We start from the raw sequence: 7,479 nt of genomic DNA on the forward strand, positions 1-7,479 counted from the left end.
ATCACAGCATCACTTCGGCTGGAGAACCGAAGATCGCCCAGTCCGGTCTATGAGCGATCACCGCTGTGTCAAGGGAGTGCCGCGTCCCGTCTTTCCTTAAACTCCTCGCCGTCTTTCCTTAAACACCTTCAGGCAGGACAGACTAAGAAGGAAAGGAAGAGTAAAGTGACAACAGCCAAGAGCTTGGATAAAGCTTGGGAGGCACAGCATGGAAACCCTGGTGTTGGACAAAGAGTCCTAAGGACTCCGAGAAGGTGGTGCTGAAAACCTCCTCAGCAGCAGCGCTGTGTCCCACCCTCACTTTCTCCCATCCCTTTTGGGATAATCAAAGTCCTTCTGCATTTTTTCTACTCTTCCCTGAATAATTTAGATGCAGCCTATTTTCCTCCAGCTAATTCCTTACCTCTGCACAGCTGATCTCTTTTTATATTAGCAGTGAAACATATGTTCCCTTTGTGTCCAATACACTACAGAAGAGAGACGGCAGTGTAAGAGCAGTGGAGGAAAGACAAGCATGCCACTCAAATACTTGAAAAAATATTTTTTCACAACTACGATTGAATTAGGCTTTTAGTCTGTCAGTTTTATCCCTTTTTAGGTTGTTATTATTGCCAGAAAATAGATTTGATTGGAAAAACAATCAGGTTTTCTTCTCAGCAGAGACACGAGGCACCTGCTCACCTGCTTTGTATAATAGCTCCAAGAGAAGAAATAATAGCAGAAACCTTACTTTGGAGTTTACAGATGAGTCCAGTCTTTCAGTCTTACAAAGAAAAGTTCTGATTTACTTCACAGGAAGTAAAAAGCACAGAAAGTAGGAGTTTAAAAGGCTGAGGAACAGAGAGCTGTCAGTGCTATTTCCCACTGTAAGGCTGAGCAAGAAGGTGGATTCATTTGTGGAGAGGGTGACAAGAAATAGCTCACTTCCATGTTAACTCAGACTGGCATTTTATAAGATTATTCACAGTTTGGGTGACATTTCAGCTCTCATTTTAGTAGTAATGAAATATGTAGTAAGTGAAAATATGTAAACTTGGTAAATTTAGAGTTTGTGTTAAAAAGAAAAAAAAGAGTAGATGAACTCCTCTGAGATACTAATCACTATCACTTGTTTGTGATATAGTATCGTCTCCATAAGGATTTCAAACATCCATGGAGATGCTAGTTTTGCTGGGAAGTGAGAGATGTTGATGCCTAGAGGCTGCAAGCATTGCACTGTGTGGCTGTAGATATCAGAACAAAAATAGGAAAAATTTGAAGCAGAATCTGAGCATGCCTGGAAAAAAAAATCCAAGTAAATTGCAAGGTTATCAGGACTTTGGAAATCATGTATAGATGTTCTAGCTCATTTTAGTTTGCATTTGTGAAGATCTGGGAATTTTCACACCATGTTACCCCATTTCACCTGGGAGATGGAAATTGTCAAATAGCAAAAAGCCTGTAGGAAAATGGAAATAGTCCTTTACACCTACAGAGCACCAAGAATCACCTTCAAGGTGCCACAAAGTGAGAACAACTTCTTTTAGCTATACTGGCCCAAACCTTTCAACTCTGCTGCCACATATGTGGTTAGTAACTTGTTGATAACAATATTTTTCACCCAAAGCTGTTCAATTCCAGTAGTGTTTGCTGCTGCTGAAATGGCTCAGGCTGAAACACAACATTCAGATTAGTTAATCAATTACAGCTTTAACCCATCACCATCCCAGCACTGCACATTTTCTGGATATGCAGCTTGATATCCTCAACTCTCAGAGCCACCAGCTCAGCAGGTCCAAGGCAAGGTCAGACATGTGTTACCTCCTCTTGCTGCCTTCTCTGCCAAGGGGCCAGGAAGATGCAGCACAGTTTGAGAGAGCTGCCAGTTGCTCCCCTGGCTTCGAAGGACACAGCTCAGAAGCAGAGCAGTGCCTGAGACAGCCAAAGCTCACAGGTCACAGGAGGGGATGGGGTCAGTGCCATCAGTGGCTCCTCTGTGGGATCCTCTCCCAGGATGAAAGCATGCTTTGTTCTTGCCACCAAGCTGGCAGGATAAACAGCAGAACCATTGAAACCTGTTTTCTGAGGGATGCACTCATGCAAGTTGGTGCAGTATCTGATGTCTAAGAATGTGCCAGCCCAGGAATATTTGTGCACAGCAAAGCCAGCGCCAGCAGCTGCTCCCCACAGGAATGTCTGGTTGCCAGTCCAGGCTGAGGATGCTCCTGTTTCCCTCTCTCCCCTCAGGGAAGGGATTAGTAGTCTTTGCTCTCCACTAGCTGCCCACCTATTTCCACAACACCTCAAAACCTTTTATCCTGGTACAGGCCAGGATCAAGTCTGTACAACTTCTCATGTTAATCTCCACTTGAACAGAAGTAAAGGGTAGACTGTGGTAAGACTGTGGAAATAGCTCAAATCCAAGCAACCACATTCAGACTCTCAGCATCTAGAACTGTATCAATTCAGGGGAAGTAATGCCAAACTTTTGTAGAGTATTTTCAAATTTAATTAATTGCGGTTTTTAATTCCCATTCACTGCTTCTCATTCCACCTTTTTCTGCTGGGTTAAAGGGCTCTTACAAAAAACAGCATGTTCTTACTGTGGGAGCAGATGTCTCTTCTCAAAGCAAGGTGTATATACTGGAGTTTTTGTTTTTCTGTCCCTTTTGTTCTTTGAAAAATAACCCAGCTGCACAACACACTTAACCAGAGGGCAAATCTTGTTTCAATCTAGTCTGTTATAAAGCAGGAGGGGAAAATAAAATAAAAAATAAAAAGTGTTTTGGTTTTCATTTTGTTGTTTTTAATAGAATAGGCACGGTATTTCTGGGAAATGTTTATGCTAATATTTTAGGGGTAAGTCTCGTGTAAAGTGAAGAAGAAAGCTCCTCCTCAAATGGTATAATAAACTTATTAGCTACAATAAATTGTTCTTCCACGTGATTTTTCCTTTTATTTTTTAATAGCTTTTCAAGTGCATGGCTGCTTTTTACCCATGCAGCAAATGCAGCAGAGAAGAGCAGGAGCCATCTGTGTTGGCTGTTAGGCAAAATTAAAAGTAATTACCAAACCTACTTTTGATTTAGTAATTTTACAATGGATCACAGTACTCTGGCCTATGTTTTACTGCTGAAATTATTACAAGCCTTGACTAGAATTATTCTGCTCTTATCTGCCCACAGCCAAGCACCTGAATCTATATTTAAGCACCCGCAATCTATTCTGATTTTCGGGACACACAGCATGTACTGTTCTCTCTGCTGTTCAAGGAATCTGTACAGGCTCAGTTTCTCTGAAAATTTAGGCAGTTAAACCAAGAGAGAGGCTTATGCAATCACACTTGCCAGGATCAAGCTTCTGGGTCATTCCTTTGTTGTGAATGTCCCTTCTTCACCTCCACCCCCCAAAAAACACCAGGAAAATAGAGAGAAAGCACTGTTCCTCACAGGAAACCTTAGGATTCACATGTAGTGGATCAATAGCGTGGGATATCTCTACCACCTGAGACCAGGTTTCAGTGTTCCATCTGGCAAAGCTCTTCACATCAGGGGACATGGTAAAATTCTCAAAATGGGCACTAAAAATTTCCATGTGGATGTGAATGCCAGGCTGAAACCTGCTTTTCCTGCAGCCAAATCCATGAGGAGTACTCACAGCTTCACACACTGCCACCCCACTGCCCTCTGGGACAGAGATCCTGAACTGACTCTGTTTAAAGGGACCTGGAAAACATGTGGCCTTCTAGAGAGCAACAAATCAAACCTTTTGGACACAAGCAGCAAAAAGCTCGTGCCCACTGTACAAGCTGGTCATGAGAAGCTGTTACTGTGCAGCCTGAACTGCCCCATCTACCCCCAGCAGCTTCTCAGCGGCAGCAGGGACTTCCATCAGTCCAGACTGCGTTTCATCCTCAACAGTTCCTCACTGGACAAAAGGGTTGAGATCTGGTGATGTTTCATGCAGTGTTTTGATGACATATTCTTATTAGAATGAGCAGGGCTAAGCTGTCTCATGTCCTTGGGCTCCCTGGGATATTACCCAGATGAGTAACAACCTCTTTGGCCAATTTTTTTGGATGCTGCAGTTTTATCCCATGACACTGTACATGCCACATCTCTCTGAGCTGTCCAGAGGTTTAGGCAGTATTTCTACATAGATAGAAGCCTTGAGACCAGGGATGACCAACGGTCCAGAAAGTCCATTTGATAAGGGAGGGTTGATAACTTCACCCTACCCAACTGGGTTCCTCAGATGGGAGAGATGCTGCTGTACAAGTGATCGGCACTGAAGAGGGAAGCTTTCAGAGTCTTCTTTTTTGTGCTTGTGCAGGAGAAGGAGCTTCTTTAATCCTCCTATTGCTATGGGCTTGTTACAAGATAGTGTAATATAAAAGTGTCTGTGAGTTTTAATGAATTTGTAAGTCATAGCACAGAAAGGGTGTCTTGGGGAGAAGATTGTTGTCACTGCTGGAAACAGAAGTGGGAAGATGATTTTCCCTCTGAGTGGTGACATTTTCAAATGCAGAATCCCAGTTTTGTCTCATGTTCCTCATCTATTTAGGTATTTATTTTTGCATCAGAGAGCCGTAATACCCAGCAGATTGCTGCTGGAGGATTACCCAAATAGCAGTGAAGCTTCTCCTTCTAACACAGGCTGAAGAGTCGTAAAAGTTGAAGAATCCTGAAAATACGGATCCTCTCTCCTCATAATTATTGTTCCTGGCAGCAGATTGTTAAATGCATGCCACCACTTGCTAAATATGGAGTAACCTGTGTCCAGCAGACAGCACCTGGACCCAGCTGTTCTGAAAGAAAAGTCCTACATTCCAGGATTCCTACAAAGTCACAACATTTCTTTGGGTTTTCTGCAAAAGACATGATTCAGGAGAATAAGTGCCAAATCCATTAAAAAGCAGCAGTTGTGAAGCTGCTGTACTCAGTATCCAATGGGTATTGCCTGAACAGTGCTCTCCCAGTTATCCTGCTGCTGCTGCTGAGGAAGCTGTGGCTGGCCCCACTGGTGAGCCAGCTTGGATGGCTGTAAGGCTGGGGGAGCTCAGGCGCTGGGAGAGACTGGAGGTGATGGGGCAGTCAAAGTGTGGCCAGCACTGCATGACTACACAGGCAGTGAGTCCTGCCCTGTGGTGTCAGCAGCAGATGACATCACCTGGAATCCCCAGTGGATAAACAGAAGGTGTCTCATTGGAGATGAATGGATTGTGCTCCACTGAAACCTTCAAGAAATTTGCAGGCAGACCACATTTTTGTTTCCCTCACAGCATGAAATTCTCTTGTGTGAAAGACCTCATGGTGCTCTGTTCTCTGTGCAGACATGACATTTTAGGGTCTCTTCACAACAGGGACCTGAACGCTGCACTCTTGCTTCAGGGTTTTCCTGACATTTATGAGTCGTTTGTCCTTCCCTGACCTGCATGAGGGAACCTGGCCAACCAGGCTGTGTTAGCAAAGCCAGCACTCCCCAGAAAGTAAAAGTTGCACACATTCAAGAGAAGCACTCTTGTAGCTAATTATGAAAGTCTTTTGAGTCGTGCTATCTCAGTTCCAAAACAGTGAGCAAGGAATTAGCAGTGTAGTAAGTGGGATTAACCTTACCTAGTGTTATTAACTAATCTTATCCCTTTCTGATCCTGAGTGGATTCCTGGTCATCTTCCAGCATGGACAGATTTTGAACCCTTGGAAACAACAGATTCTAGTTGTCTCCTTTTTTGCTCTTCCCCAGACTTTTCTTACATTTGACAAACTTTTACCAAGAGAGGAATATCTCAGCCTAGATCACGTCGTGGTTATTGTGAGTATTGTCCAGCCTTAAACTCAGGAGCCACCACTCAGACCAGCAAACCCTCCACCACCACCCCATGTCCTGCCAGGGTAGGTCAGCCTTGATCCCTACCTATGCCTGGCCAAAGGCAGTTTGCTTCACTGGCTGAGCCTGAGCCCTCTCCATGCCACATCCCTGTGGCAACTGGGACAGCAGCCATTATGCTCCACAAAGCCCTTTTTCTCCCATCCAAAGCTATTCCTAAATTCCTCAATGTCTGCAGATATTGTCTAGCACAGTCTGCCCCATGCCAGCCTCTACTTGACCTGGTGACCAGCACCACAGCCTTTTGATCAGTTCCAAAGGAAATATTGGCTGCAGAGATGAAAACCAAAATTCTGGCAGTAGCACATCTGCCCTTCCTCAGAGGAATCCAGGAATTCTGCATAGGGACAGGTGAGTCCAAGCATCTGGCAGGCAGCTGAGCAGATGAGTCATTTGAGGAGCTGGGGCTGACAAGTGATATGTGCATATTTAATGTATCCCAGGATTCCTGTCTGCTTTCAAATTGCTCAGGGATGTTTGTTGAGGCTCTGGGGATGTTGGCGCTTCACAGGCACACTTGAGACTCATGAAAGGAGCAGTTTGACTCTGATACTTATCTCAGCACTTTCTGCTTCATAAATATCTCAGGCCTTAAAGTCTCCAGGCTGGGAGGCACTCAGATGGATGAGGACCTGGGGAATAGTTCAGTGTTTTGGGGAGAAATAAAAAGATCTTTCTGGCAGTGAATGATCTCCCTGTCTCCTTTCTAAACTGCTTCCAGAGTTATTGAGGACAGTTGTCACAACATAATCATGAGCTTTATTTCCTTGGGTAAACCAGATTAAAAAGGGAGAGAAATTAAAAAAAAAAAAAAACCGAACACAAGACCTTTGAAATTCTTTGTAAATTAGTGCTTGAGATGGGGCTGTGAGTTGATCTTTCAAAAACAGTGTTTTCTGTTCCCCAGGAATCTATAGGAGCTCCACGGTGTGGAGGAGATAAACAGGAAGCACTCCCAAAGCAGCAAGGTTGAACTCCTCAGGCACAGGCTTGAAGCACACTTCCCTTTTGCAATTCACAGTGAATAAATTACTTGGTGGAACTCATTGCCTCAGGACTATGGGGAGGACAAAAGTAAAAGCTGGCTTCTGTGCTTCATTTATTTATGGAAATTATTTACACCAAGTCTTGTCTAACCAAGGGAGGTTAACACTTTCTCTCTGGGTACCTGTTTGCTGACTGCACCATTCCCTTGGATTTTGTTTTCCATTGTCTACTTTGAACCTCCCAAGCTGCAAATTGTTGCTCTTGGTCACTGTGTCACAATATTCCACTGCTAAGAGCTGGACTTTGTTATCCTTGTACCTCATCTGGAAGTAGGTGTAGGCTGCTATCAGCTCATGCCTTAGACCCTGCTGCTGAAACAGCTTCTCCATAATTCCCAACCTTCCTAGCTCCCAGAGGGTGCTGTGCATTGAGTCCAGCCAGGCTTCACTCCTCAGGAAAGCAGAAGTTTCTTGACAGAGCTGTTGTTGACTCGTGCCACACAAACAATTTGTGCCTGCAGCTCTGATTTATCTGAAGAGGCAGGAACACGGATTCCAGGACCTACATGCCTTTGCAAAAAATAGTGAGTGAAGCTCACCACTGGGGATTGCTGGGCAAAAGCCTTC

The sequence above is a fragment of the Agelaius phoeniceus genome, chromosome 8 (genome assembly GCF_051311805.1).
Source record: "Agelaius phoeniceus isolate bAgePho1 chromosome 8, bAgePho1.hap1, whole genome shotgun sequence".
Taxonomy (NCBI): Eukaryota; Metazoa; Chordata; class Aves; order Passeriformes; family Icteridae; genus Agelaius; species Agelaius phoeniceus.